The sequence below is a fragment of the Mustelus asterias genome, chromosome 3, assembly GCF_964213995.1.
Source record: "Mustelus asterias chromosome 3, sMusAst1.hap1.1, whole genome shotgun sequence".
Taxonomy (NCBI): domain Eukaryota; kingdom Metazoa; phylum Chordata; class Chondrichthyes; order Carcharhiniformes; family Triakidae; genus Mustelus; species Mustelus asterias.
Genome location: NC_135803.1, coordinates 18,897,787 through 18,913,206, shown reverse-complemented (window position 1 = coordinate 18,913,206; position 15,420 = coordinate 18,897,787).

The following is a 15,420-nucleotide window of genomic DNA, read 5'->3' as shown; positions in this document are numbered from 1 at the left end:
ATGGCAGCTGGTGGGATTTTAATTCAATTGATGCATCTGGAATGTAAAGCTGCCCACAGCAATGTGACTGACTCTCAATGGTCCTCAGTTTAAGGGCAATTAGGGATGGGGGGGCAAATGTCGGCAAAACCCAAGGTTAACAAAAGATAATGTTCAATTGAAAAGCAGGGTATGCAAAGTGGCAAGGAATAGTGGTAGACAAGAGGACTGGGAAGCTTTTAGGATCCAGCAGCAAAAGACTAAAAGCTTATAAGAAGGGAGAAAATGAATTTTGAGAGAAAACTTGCAGCATAAAGGCAACAGTATGAGTTTCTATGGATATTTAAATAGGAAGCAGGCGGAGGTAAATGTGGGACCTCAACTGAATGAGGCTGGTGAATTGATAACAGCAAACAAAAAATTGGTGGATATGCTAAATAGGTTTTTTGCATCAGTCTCCTCCATGGAAGTCATTGCAAATATCCTTAAGATATCAGATGGGCTGATTTCAAATAACATGGTAGATCTTACAAAAATCCCAATCACAAGGGATAGAATATGAGAGAATCTCAAAGGGCTAAAGGTGGACAAGTTATCAGGACCTGATGAACTGCATGCTAGGGTTTTAATGGAAGTGGCTGTGGAGTGGATCCATTGGCTGAAATTTTTGTGATATGTTAAATTCCAGGAGGGTACCAGAAGATTGCGGAAATAGCTAATCACCCAGGAAAGCTGAATGTAATCAAACCCATGGTTTTATGAAAGGTAAATCATCTTGGACAAATTTGCTCGAATTCTTTGAGGATGTAACAGGGTGAGAGGATAGAGGGGAACCTGTAGATGTAATGTATTTAGATTTCCAAAAGGCATAAGAGGCTGGTGCATAAAGTAAAAGCCCATGGAATTGGAGGAGGTGTGTTAGCGTGGATTGTGAACTGACTGTCACATAGAAAACAGAGAGTTGGAATAAATAGGTCCTTTTCAGAGTGGAAAGATGTAATTAGTGGATTACCGCAGTGATCAGTTCTTGGCACACTATTGTACACTATTTACATGATGACCTGGAGGAAAGAACAGAATATAAAGTTTCCAAATTTGCCAATGATGTGGAGAGAGGTGGAGGGCAGATTGTGATGAGGATATTGTGATTCTACAACAGGATATAGATAGATTGGGTGACTGCGCAAAAACCTGGCAAATGGAGTTTGATGTGGGGATTTGTGAGGTCATGCATTTTGGTAGGAGGAATCAAAAGGCAGAATATTATCTAAATGGAGAGAGAGACTGCAGGTGAACAAAGTGCAGACAGTTTTAGGTGTTCTGGTGCATGAATCACAAAAAACCAGCAGGCAGGTCCAGCAAAGCACTTAAGAAGGCAAATGGAATTTTGAATATACTGCAAAGGGGTTGGAGTTTAAAAATAGGGAGGTTTCGTTGCAGTGGTACAAGGTGTTGGTGAGGCCTCACCTGGAATATTATGTACTGTGTTGGTCCCCTTACCTGATAAAGGATATAGTAACAGTGGAGGCAGTCCGAAGGAGATTCACCAGGCTAATTCCTGGGATGAGAGGATTATCCTATCAGAGACTAAATAGTCTGGGCCTGTATTCCTTGGAGTTTAGAAGAGTGAGGGGTGACCTTATTCAAACATGTAAGACCCAGATGGGGCTTGACAGGGTAGATGGTGAGATGTTTTCACAAGTAGGAGAGTCTCGAACAAGGGGACATTGCTACAAGATAAAGAGCCAGTCATTTTAAACTGAGGTGAGTAGAAATATCTTCTCTCAGAGGGTGGTGAATCTCTGGAATTCTCTGCCCCAAAGGGTAGTGGAGGTTGGAACATTAGAGGTTTTCAAAGTGGAGGTGGATAAATATTTGATAGATCGAGGAATAGAGGGCTCTGGGGAAATGGCACAGAAAAGGAATTGAAGCCAGTATAGATCAGCCATAATTGTATTGAATGACAGGGCAGGTTTGAAGGCCAGATGGCCCACTCCTGTTTCTATTTCCTGTGTCCTTTTCCAGTGACAGCTACATCCCATGAAGGGATTAAAAAGAGAGATTGTGAATGTTGTTCCAGCAGGAATTTTAGGCCTGCCTCAATTAGCATCGCTCAAATGAAGCCTCACTAGTCTTTCCATCTCTTTATGATGGAGTTGGGTGGATCTGGACCAGGAGGAAGTTGGCAACAGTTAAGCTGCCCACACTCCTCTGCTTTAGCACTCAAATGGTAATTCCCCCCTCAGAGCTGTTTCTCACTGGCAGCAAGCTGGAGTATTCCGTCTGCTGCCCTGAAAATTATCCTCAAGTGTTCACACGCACCATTGTGAAATTGCAAATGTCTTGGAAATGGGCCTCAGCCTCATTAACAGTCAAACTCCCTGGACCCTTGTTGATCACAATCTCCACTCTTGTCTCTTTGAGTTCCAGAAATGGGTCTTGTGTTTTTACAGTTCTTTAAACAGCTTGATATGGTCTGTCAGAAAATTGATTTGACTTCTATGAAAATGTTTGGCTATCCTTTCTCTCAGAACATACTGTGAACCGCATTCGTATTTCCTGAGGATCTGACAACATACTGGGATAAGGCCGCAGACTCGCCAAATCTCGCCCTTTTTTCACTAGTTTCGGGTTAAGATGTAATTGTTTGTTATTCGTCTCACTGTGAAGTAAGTGAACACATGTACATCAGCTTGTTATTTTTCCTCAAGGGTCTGCTGTAAAATCCTGATCCTGCCAGCACATTAAAGTTGAACGTTGTCAGGGTCTCAGACCCGTTCCACCTCCAAAGGCCTCACTGGAATTCAAAAGAAAGAATGCACATGAAAACATGCTTCTGATTTTCCCCTCATTTAGAATCATCATAGAATCTGCAGTGCAGAAGGAGGCCATTTGGTCCATTGAGCCAACACTGACAACAATCCCACCCAGGTCCTAATCCCATAACCCCACATATACAAAGAACAAAGGACAAAGAAGATTACAGCACAGGAACAAGCCCTTCGGCCCTCCAAGCCTGCACCGACCATGCTGCCCGACTGAACTAAAACCCCCTACCCTTCCTCAGACCATATCCCTCTATTCCCATCCTGTTCATGTATTTGTCAAGACGCCCCTTAAAATATTTACCCTCCTAATACCCCTGACAGTCAGGGGCAATTTTATCATGGCCAAGCAACGTAACCCACACACCTTTGGACTGTGGGAGGAAGCCGCAGCACCTGGAGGAAACCCACGCAGACACGGGGAGAATGTGCTAACTCCGCACAGACACTGACCCAAGCCGGGAATTGAACCCGGGTCCCTGGCGCTGTGAGGCAGCAGTGCTGACCATTGTGCCACCGTGCCGCCCTCAACAGCATCATGGAACAGCATTGGGGATGAGGAAGTGCAGAGGAGACAAATGTTTGTTACTAGAGTTTCCGATCACTGCTCCATTTAGCAAAAATGAAAGCTGGCTTGAGTTCAATGGCTCAGGTGGAAACAGAAATTGGCACATGATTGCAAAGCCTGTTTCAATGCTGTAATGCTCTACGATTCTATTGGGGAGTTAGCACAGCGAAAATAATTACTCTAGATACCTGGTGTGGCAAAAAACAAAACACCAGCACAGATTAGCAAACTGAGGGAGGCATCCCTTTTTACTGTTCAAAAATACTGGGGATGAATTTTACACGGTGACATATCGTACGCCCAGCAGACACCTCCCCTGCTCCTCCCCTCAGCCACCCCCACGGGCACACTCCTCCGCCACAACCAGTAGAAAAGTCAGTTGGCAGCTCACCAGCTTGAAAATGGGTTACCCCATTGGGGCAGCCCTAACCAGTTTAGGAGTCTCCCGTGAGGTATCAATCTGTTTGTGCCTCACCCCCCCAGTCTCTCTTACGCGGCACACCATTCCCCCATGGACAGGAAGTCATTCTACAATGCCCCCCGCCCCCGCCACCCCAAGGTGCTGGCCAATTTGAATGGAGAGCAGCAGTGTGGTCCCAACAGTGCCAGAATGCAGTAGTGGCAACCAATAGTGGCTACTGCTGGTATGACAAGTGGGTTCTGGTAGGAGCATGGATACTGGGTTTAGGTAAACTGGGGAGGGATTATGGACAATAGTATAAGAAGTCAACACTTGACTCCTTAAAGCCTGTCAACTGTCTACAAGGCACAAGCCAGCAGTGTGATGGAATACTGGCAAAGTGCAACTTCAACAACACTCAGGAAACTTGACATGATCCAGGACAAAGCAACCCGCTTGATTGGCACCCTCTCCACCACCTTCAACATTCACTCTGTCAACCATCGACCCACAATCGCTGCCATGTGTACCACCTGCAAGGTGCACTGCAGGAACTGCAGGTACACCGAGGCTCCTTCGACAGCACCTTCTAAACCTGTGGCCTCTACCACTAAGAAGGACAAGGGCAGCAGACACATGGAGACACCACTCCATGAAAGTGCCCCTCCAGCACACGCCATCCTGACTTTGAAATATATCACCGTTCCTTCACTGCCGCTGGGTCAAAATCCTGGAACTCTCCTGCCTAACAGCACTGTGGGTGTACCTACATCACATGGGCTGCAGTGATTCAAAAAGGCAGCTCACCACCAATTTCTTTAGGGCAAATAGGAACCGGCAATAAATTCTGGTCGAGCCAATGATGCCCACATCCCATGAAAGAATAAATGAAAAAAGCAATCGCATAAAAATCTCCATTGCTGATCATGCTAAGTAATGTCAGAGGTACTTTGTTGAAAGGGATTGATTGCCTTTACTGTTTTTGCATTGGTGAGATTTATGGGCTGTGTATTTCTCACATCATACTTTATTTTATATATACAATAGATCACGGTGTATAAGTTGACCTTTGAAACTTTGAAAAAATCCTTTCAAAAACAGGAGTCAACATGTACACCGATCATAAAATGTAAATGGCTGGTGTTGATGTATGATGTGTAGTTTGTTCGGTGTGGGCATGTCTTAAACTGCTGCGCATTCTTTGACAGCATGGCCCATTTTGCCTGCTTCATCCCTTGGGCCAACTTATAAGGCGCGCATCACCCTGAGCATGCAATTCTGAGCTGAAAAATTGGGGCCAACTCCCAATGTGGGGATAGCCCTGAGACCTACCTTTATTGCAGAACAATTGTGAGAGTGGTGAGGTGGGTGGGATCTTTGGGCGGCATGGTGGCAAAATGGTTAGCACTGCTGCCTCAAAGCTCCAGGGACCCCGGTTCGATTCCCGGCTTGGGTCACTGTCTGGGTGGAGTTTGCACGTTCTCCCCGTGTCTGCGTGGGTTTCCTCCGGTTTCCTCTCACAGTCCAAAGATGTGTGGGTTAGGTTGATTAGCCATACTAAACTGATCCTAGTTTCGGGGGGATTTACAGGGTAAATATGTGGGGTTACAGGGATAGGGTGGGAGTGTTGTCGGTGCAGGTTCGACGGGCTGAATGGCCTTCTTCTGTACTGTAGGGATTCTATGATTCCATGATCACACTTGGGAACAGAACTAAATATTCACTTGGTGCCAAAAAACTGGATTTCCTTATACACAGGGTTAACTTACATACCATGATCTACGCTATGTATCTGTAGTCTTGCTGTAAGCAAACAATTTGATGAAGTTGCAGGTCGTACACCATTAAATGAATAAACCTTGAAGTAAATCCTGTTTTATAGACTCCAGGGCAAAGGTGAAACCATTTTCACTATGGTGGTATTTAAGAAGAAACAATATTGTTACATAATGTGGACATTGCTCTGAATTTATGCATTTAATCTTGGGGTTTAAATGAAGGAGATAAATCAGGAATGTTATATAAATTGAATCTTCCAATTGGACTTCTGCCGTTTTATTTATGGAAGTGTTACCCAATACTAGTAGGTCTGATGACTTTACCACTTACAAATATAGTAAATTAGAAATTATTCAAAATTTGTAATAATCCCCTCATCAAAATTTCAAATCAGACTTTTGTATTCCAAGCCAATAAAAGTTCAATTGCTTTTTTTTCAGTCCCATACTACCTTGGACTGATTGTCACTGTGATGACACATGTCCACTCTAATCTCCACATGGTTACAAGCGTGCTGAAATACGTCTCTTCTTTTACCATGCAGAGATCAGAGCAGACATTCATTATTGCAGTCAATCCAAACATTAGCACTTGACCCTTCCTTTGCAGCCGACTACACTGAGAACTCCAGCAAACCCTCTGCAAAGGGAATCTGACGGCGGAAATGCACTGCCGACAGCCAGGTTGCTAAGTAGCTGCGCTGGCTAGTTCCCAGTTGCGATGAGGAATGCTTAACCCAAATTAAAAACATGCCACTACCAACGGGAACAGTGCCTTTCACGTCGCAAAACATCCTCAGCCTTTCACGGGCGTGCAATCTCACAAAGTGTTGATGTCCAGTCACATCAGAAGATATTAAGAAAATGAGGGGTGGAAAGTGATCTCCGAGTTGAGTCATTCGCACTGATGGTTGGGAGCAAGAGGCCAAAATTGGAGCAACACTGAGTTGACTTTTGAACTTACATCTATATAGCGCCGTTCATAAACTGAAGATGCACCAAAGCAACTTACAGCCAATTAAGTTCTTTTGAAATGGAGTCACTGTTTAATGTAGGATTTAAGATAGGCTGCCAATTTGCTGTGATGCTAGGTGGTTAGCAGCGATTAGCACTGCTGCCTCACAGCGCCAGAGACCCAGGTTCAATTCCACCTCGGGTGACTGTGTGGAGCTTGCACGTTCTCCCCGTGTCTGCGTGGGTTTCTTCTGGGTGCTCCGGTTTCTTCCCATAGTCAAACAATGTGCGGGTTAGGTGAATTGGCCATGTTGAATTGCCCCTTAGTGTCAAGGGTAAATGCGTAGGGCATAGGGCCTGGGTGGGATTGTTGTCGGTGCAGGCTCGATGGGCTGAATGACCTCCTTCTGTACTGTCGGGATTCTAATATTCTAAAATCTTCCCCAATCATTTTCTTATGTGACGCCTTTAGTTGAATAATATACAATTTAGTACAGAAAGGATAAGCCATGCAGCTAAAGTGGATTATTTTAAAGGGGAGAGGCATGTTTGTGCGCTGGTACAATCCTGTGATATATTGTAAACTTGAATTCCCCATTGACCAGATACTCAGCTGAGTCACCAGTAAGGGTTATGGATCAGAGGTTGGATGCATGAATTCAGGAAGACATCAATGCTGTTACGCTCCCACATCTCGCAGGAGATGGTTAGCCAGCAGTATTGGGATAGACCTGAGAGCAGCAGATCACGAGCTCTAAATTACAATGGATGCCAGGAAGAACCTGTTGGAAGGCGATACCACTAACTGAAGATTGAATGCTTGGGCTTTGAGACATTGATGTCGGGACCAAATTGGCGTGCCGAGCCCGCGTGTGACTGTGCCGAGACTGGCATTGTAACTTTCCTGGTGGGCAGCCTCCTAACTGATCATCTCCACGCTTGCCACCCCATTGAAGATGGCCAACAGTCTCTTGATGCTGTCAGCCCAATCAGAGAATCCACAGTTCTGAAAGCTTGCAAGCCCCACCAGGAGAAGTGGCAACTACTGGGACAGTTTGGAGGTCGCAAGGATACCTTAACATGGAAACACCCTCAGAGGCATACATTTAAATTAATAATTCTGAGGCTCAAACCCCTTGGGCCCATGTGGATCGTTTAAGCTGTGAGTGCAGCTCATGACCCTGTCACTGGGGATTGAGTCAACGGCCCTGATGGTCACCTAGGCTGCAGCAGGAAGGCTGCCTCTATTGAGCTGGGTGAGGGACACTCATCCCAATGGCTAAATGCTAGCCAAGGCACAAAATCGTCTTTAACTGGGGCCTAATGATGTTAAATGGCTGTGTGACTCCCCTTCCCATGACACCCTGACGGATGTTTCCCAACAGTAGGAATTCATCCTGACAAGCTCTCCCACTATTTTCCCAGCTCCCCCCCTCCCCCCCCCCCGCCCCCCCTCAAGCCCACCACCACTGGCTTGGAAATGCCAACCCTTTGTATCACCATCTCCCCACCTTTGGAAAATTGTGAAATTGCTCAATACACTTGACCAAACATAATCACCAACAGCTCAGCCAGCTGCTTTCAACAACTGCAACTGTGTTCGCTGATAAATTGTCAGAAATTCTTGATTGGAGAGGGAATTTATCCTGGGATTTACTCCTCCATTCATTCAAAAGAGTTCAGATAGAGGAGTGGACATGGCTCTCGAGGTTATAATTCTTCTGGAGCTTTTATTTTTCAGCAGTAACTGCCCTCTTCACCGAGGAAGGTAAGGATAGGAATAGGAAGGGGGAAGAATTATCTTCTTAAAATACCCTGACAATGCAATCAGTATTAAGCATATTTATTCCAAAGCAATTGACAGAATCAATGCATTAATTCAATCAGAGGGGGTTCCAGGCCTGTTACGAACCTCTCAAGCTTAGCTTTGGTACTTCATTATTTCATTAGAATCCTGTCTGTCTGTCTTTCCGTCCATCTATCTATCTATCTATCTATCTATCTATCTATCTATCTATCTATCTATCTATCTATCTATCTATCTATCTATCTATCTTTCAATCTATCTATCTATCTATCTATCTATCTATCTATCTATCTATCTATCTATCTATCTGTCTCTCTGTCTGTTTGTCTGTTTATCTACTTGATTGTTTATCTATCTATCTATTTATCTATCTATCTATCTATCAATCTTTCTATCTATCTATCTATCTATCTATCTATCTATCTATCTATCTATCTATCTATCAATCTTTCTATCTATCTATCTATCTATCTATCCGCCTATCAATCTACCTATCTATCTATCTATCTATCGATCTGTCTGTCTATCCATCTATCTATCTATCCGCCTGTCTATCTATCTACCTATCTGTCTGTCTGTCTATCTATCCGTCTATCTGCCCGTCTACCTGTCTGTCTGTCTATCTATCCGTCTGTCTATCTGCCCGTCTATCTGTCTATCTATTTGTCTATCTATCTATCTGTCTGTCTATCCATCTATCTGTCTATCTCTCTAACCACCCATTATATATACAATATGATGTAACATAATATAGTTAGTTCCTTTTTCCTAATGAAAAGCAGGACACTTAGCAGCAGTTTGCAATCAGGCGTTTTGTAGCCTGATTGTGAGACCTGCAGGGACACAGAAATGTCAGCCTGCCTGATTTCCGAGCTCAGAAATGGATCATATGAGTGATTACATGAGTATAACTCCAAAAGGAATTTAGCAGTGGAAGATTTGGCAAGCCAATTGGAAAAATTATCGCAGGCTCAGAAAAAAGCTGATAACGACGTCAAACGCAGCATGCGCAGTTATTAGAGGACTTTAAAATAATAACTCTCAAATCTTTATTCATTTTAAATTAATTTCCCTGATGATAATATTAAACACTTTCCAGACTCTTTAGGCCAGAGCAAAAGAAAATGCCACGACTTGAAGTGAAAACCTTTTAAACTCCGAGTTGTCTTTGCACCTTTAGTTAACTGTGGTTTGAAAGTCAGATCGCTGGAAGCAGTTAGTCCTTTCTCCAATACTTTGATTCGATTTCGTGTTGAGACACGACGTGCAAAACATGAAACACAAAAATAAATTACATTAAAAGGGTCGAACTCGCTTTCATCGCTGTTTACTCAGCAGCGCTTTCATGGGTACATCTGCCTTTTAAAAGAAAATAAAAATCAGACTTCCTTTCAGCACCTGCACCTGCAGAAGGGAAGTCACTGAGGGATCTTCTCAGGACTCATAGAAAGCTATCGTAACAGATTTCTTGTCTTGAACAGTTCAAAGGGTCCATTTTCCATCTGTGTTTGGTGAAGGGTGCAGAAACCACGGGGCCATCTGCAAATCCAGCTCCATCACTAACACTTGCAATAACAAAGGTGTTATTTTTCAAAGCTGTGCTTTCCCTCCCTCCCACCTCTCCTGCGGTGGCAATGCGGATATGGTTCAGGGAAGGTGGGAAACTTCTAAGCAGATAGTTTGCTCCAGGACTTTCGCCTCCGTCGGGGGGTTCTTTGAGGATGTCAGGGCTGTGGCCTGTACAACATGGGTTACTGCGAACAGAGACCAGGCATATTTGATGAGGCATGAAAAACAAAAATTCTCTTCATCATTCTTCTTGGAAAGCTGCTGTGAGAGGAAGGCACTGTGGCAATGAAAAGGCAGCGTGCAATTTAGAGTCAAGTGTCTAGGTGGCACTGTGGGTCCATATATTTCACCATCGCTGAACTAACTGTAAGCAATTTGCTGCTATCATTCTCTGCAGATCCAAGCAGGCTTTAGTATCTTCCCCTGTGTTCCCTTTCACTCACTGCCATCTTTATCTCTGACACCAACTTGCTCAGGTCTGCCACGGCTGCTGTGTTGCCCTGAAGTGCTGTTACCCAATCCATCGCCACCTTCCCCTTTGCTCTCCACACATTTCAGGGAGAAAAAAACCAGTTCAACATTTTCAAATCACCGTAAAAATCTGTAATACTGGCTTCGGTAACACTGAAGGCCCATTTTAAGTTATACAAGGCCAATTTGGACAGGTTTTACTGGTACCCCTCATTTCCAAGTTTTACTGATTTTTCCTTCTGTAGTACCGTGTACAGTATGGTTACATAGAAACATAGAAGATAGGAGCAGGAGGAGGCCATTCGGCCCTTTGAGCCTGCTCCGCCATTCATTATGATCATGGCTGATCATCCAACTCAATAGCCTCATTTCACCTTCCTTATTTAATCATAGAATCCCAACAATGCAGAATTCATTGGTTAATTTATTATTGTCGCATATATTAACATAGAGTGAAAATTATTGTTTCTTGCGCGCTATACAGACAAAGCATACTGTTCATAGAGAAGGAAACGAAAGTGTAGAGAATGTACTGTTATAGTCAGTTAGGGTGTAGAGAAAGATCAACTTAATGCGAGGTAAGTCCATTCAAAAGTCTGACAGCAGCCGGGAAGACGCTGTTCTTGATTTTGTTTGCATGTGACCCCAGACTTTTGTATCTTTTTCCCAATGGAAGAAGGTGGAAGAGAGAATGTCCAGGGTGCGTGGGGTCCTTAATTATGCTGGCTGCTTTGCCGAGGCAGCGGGAAGTGTAGACAGTGTCAATGGATGGGAGGCTGGTTTGCGTGATGGATTGGGCTACATTCACGACCTTTTGTAGTTCCTTGCGGTCTTGGGCAGAGCAGGAGCCATACCAAGCTGTGATACAACCAGAAAAAAATGTTTTCTATGGTGCGTCTGTAAAAGTTGGTGAGTGTCGTAGCTGACATGCCAAATTTCCTTAGTCTTCTGAGAAAGTAGAGGTGCTGAGGGGCTTTCTTAACTATAGTGTCGACAACGGGGGACCAGGACAGGTTGTCGGTGATCTGGACACCTAAAAACTTGAAGCTCTGGCCCATTGAACCTGCACCGACAACAATCCCACCCAGGGCCTATTCTCATAACCCCATGTATTTACCCTGCTAGTCCCCTGACACGAAGGGGCAATTTAGCATGGACAATCAACCTAACCCGCACACCTTTGGACTGTGGGAGGAAACCGGAGCACCCGGAGGGAACCCAGACACGGGGAGAATGTGCAAACTCCACACAGACAGTCACCCGAGGTTGAAATTGAACCCGGGTCCCTGGAGCTGTGAGGCAGCGATGCCACTGTGCTGCCCTAAGGATATAAATGCATTGGAAGCAGTTCAGAGGATGTTTACTAGATCAATACCTGGAATGGGTGGGTTGTCTTATGAGGAAAGGCTGGACAGGCTAGGCTTGTATTCTCTGTAGTTTAGAAGACTAAGAGGTGACTTGATTGAAACAGATAAGATCCTGAGGCGTCTTGACAGGAGGCATGTGGGGAAGATGTTTCCCTTGTGGGAGAATCTAGAACTAGAGGTCATTGTTTCAAAATAAGGGGTCATCCAATTAAAATGGAAATGAGTAGGAATTGGTTTTCTCTCAGAGGGTCGTGTGTCTTTGGAATTCTCTTCCTCAAAAGGCATTGGAAGCAGAGTCTCTGAATATTGTTAAGGGAGGAGTGGGTAGATTCTTTCTAAGCAAGGGGCATGAGAAGCTATCGGGGATAGACCTGGAGTGGAGGTGACATTCAGAGCAGCTAGGATCTTACTGAATGACGGAGCAGGCTTGAGGAGCCGAGTGGCCTACTCCTGCTCCTAATTGGTATTTTGGTGTGTAATCTTCAGAATCAAGAGAAACCATCATTCAGTGTGTCAGCCACATTCACTAGGGTGTTCAGAATGGACGTACTCAACATCTCCCTTTGGTGTCTCCCCTCACAGACTGAAATTATACAAAGTGGTTTAATGCTTTTGTATTTTACAGAAACTTGCCGCCACAAGTGTATATTGGGAAATCATGATCTGATGCTCATGGGTGGCACAGCGGTTAGCACTGCTGCCTCACAGCGCCAGGGATCTGGGTTCAATTCCCGGCTTGGGTCACTGTCTGTGTGGAGTTTGCATGCTCTCCCCGTGTCTGCGTGGGTTTCCTCCGGGTGCTCAGGTTTCCTCCCACAGTCCGAAAGACATGCTGGTGAGGTGCATTGGCCATGCTAAATTCTCCCTCAGTGCTCCCGAACAGGCACCGGAGTGTGGCGACTAGGGGATTTTCACAGTAACTCCGTTGCAGTGTTAATGTAAGCCGACTTGTGACACTAATAAATAAACTTAAAATATGTTATTTTTTCTTTAAAGTTTATTTCAAGCAAAATGACGACGACCTGGCAGCGTTGTCTGAGCAATCTGGGCTAGAGACTGGTATGATGGGCAAAGCCACTGATTTAGCACTTCCACTGATAAATAGAATCGAGGTACTCGAACAATCAAAGCATAGCAAAAATCCTGGAGATCCCGTATTTAAGAACAACAATTGATAAAGGTGCCATAGTCCCAGATGACCACCCTTTCAGGGGGGAGAGCTGACTGGTGGAACAGAACCTACAGCCAAAAACTGCATTGTTTTTGTCCATGACTATCTAATCTAATTCCCTTCTCTTGCTTTAATAAGGACATAAGAAATAGGAGCAGGAGTAGGCCATCTAGCCCCTCAAGCCTGCTCCGCCATTCAATAAGATCATGGCTGATCTCCCTGTACAATTTATTGTACCTCTTTTGCAAGCAACCATCAGGTTCCCATTTAGAAGTAAAGGATCACCACACCTCAAGGGGCAACATGGAGAAAGTGGCACCTTTATGAATAACCTCAGCCGGTACAGGAATTGAACCTGCGCTGTTGGCCTCACTCTCCATCACAAGACAGTCGCCCAGCCAACTGAGCTAACCAACACTCACTGGAGCTCCCATTACCCTTTGTTGATAGATTTACATCTCTTCCAAACTTCCTTTCTGTTGATTTGAATGGAAAAGTAAATTGAGCAGGTGGCAAAGCAAATATCGCTGGTTGAAACACTTTCCACTGCAGTCTCCCCGTGCCCCCAATCCACCCAATCGCACCCCCGACCCCCCACCCCCCGCCCCACATCCTACTCACAAAGATTAAAGTTACCTCCTTTCAGTCAACATAAATGGATGGAAACAAGGAATGGGACCCTGAAATGTGAGTAAGAATCCTGAAATTCCATGTAATAAAAATGGAATTGATATTATTCAGTCCCTGATGATAGCTTCACTATCTGTAGCTGATATGAATCAGCAAGGCCAAATGCAGCGTGCCTGTGCAAGAGAAAATAGCAATGCAAAAAAAAAATTATTTCTTCAAGGTACCCTGCAGATGAATGAAGGAACAGAAGACTAATAAGCAAATGAATTAACATAAGATTCTTTTAATTATATGCTACCCTCCTGCCTTATAAAGTGTCCAAGTGAATGCTGTAATTCGCGAGATTCAATTGAATATTCTTGGAAAAACAATCATCTCTAACCCATTTGTAAAGTAAGCCACCAGTTATTTTAATCAATGGATTACTGTACTTCTGATAAAATGGAAGGCTCAAAATGTCTATTCCAATTTTTTGTCTGAAGCAACATTCACAAAGCAATTAGATTACCCATGTTCTTGGTAATTCACAACTGTCACCCCATGACGTCTATAAAACAATTTAACAATTTGAACATCAAATCTACTGGGGAAGGGGTAGAAATTTGGTACATTTTAATGAGGCGAATGCATACCTGAAAATCTTTTTTTTTAAACCAGGATTTAGCTAACACTCATCATTTACAATTTATCATGCTCTGATTTCCATCCCGATGGACATGCGAGCTTAAATTATACATTAAAATTCTAATTTGCCATTTTTGCAGCAAAACGGTGTAACTCTTCAAAGTCCTCGCAGCACCAGTGGCGATGAAACTGGTTCTCCCACAGACACAGCCATGCCAATCCATCAGCCACGGACTAAAGTCTAATCCCAAAATGATACCGTGCAGGATTTTCCCGCCGCGCTCGCCCCAAAACCAGAAAATCCCGCCTGAGGTCAATGGACCTTTGTATGGTCCGCCTAACACCGCCCACACTCCCCCCCACGCACTACGATTTCTATGGCAGGCGGGACAGGAAAATTCCCCCCACTGTGTGACTGTTGCCATCCCCATGACGATTCGTAAATCAAAATAATCAAATTTACCGAATGACCTCCAAAGGCAGAAATTACCATCAAAAAAATTTCACCACTTGCAACTTTAACTTTAACATGAATCGGAATCAATGACAATTAAACACAATGGAGTTCTGCATTTTTTTGTCTGAGTGTATCTCTCCGAATCACTTGGGGGGTCTGGAGCTGATTCGTCTGCCCACCATGAGCTGATGGGTTCCAAGGTTCAGGCGTTATGTTTAAACATGGGTGAAACACACTTATATCTCTCTCTCCAGCCTATTTGTCTTTCCAAGGCTGTACAGGGTGTCAGCAAACCAGAGGCAAAAGGCTAGCAGCTTCAAGAAGAAGCCTGCACCCCTTTTCAACTAGCAGGCCCTCCAGGTCTTGATTCAAGGAGTCCAGGTACAGAGGCATATCCCCTACTCCAGAGCTGGCTTGAGGAAGCTCAGTGACCTCGCCTCCCCTGCCTGAGAGGCCAGTGCTCAGGAGGTAAGCAGGGCTGGCAACTGTGCTAGAAGCACTAGGCAGTGCAGGAAGCTGATGAATGATCTCATCTGCTCCACAAGGGTAAATCCTCTCTCAACTCCATCCAGTTTCAAACTCAGAGCGTGGCATCATGCACTCAAGCGGCTACTCTCTTCACGGAGCTCTCACATCTATTAGTCAGGGACACATACCAACACTCATGCTCTCATGGACATTTTCACATCACCACCATCCCGTCTTGTTCACGCTCCATCCTCTGGTCCTTCTGAGGAGACCTCACCACTCACAGAGGACATGCATTTCACCCTAACCTCTGCTCCATCCCTCTGATTAGATCTTTCTTTTGTCTTCATAC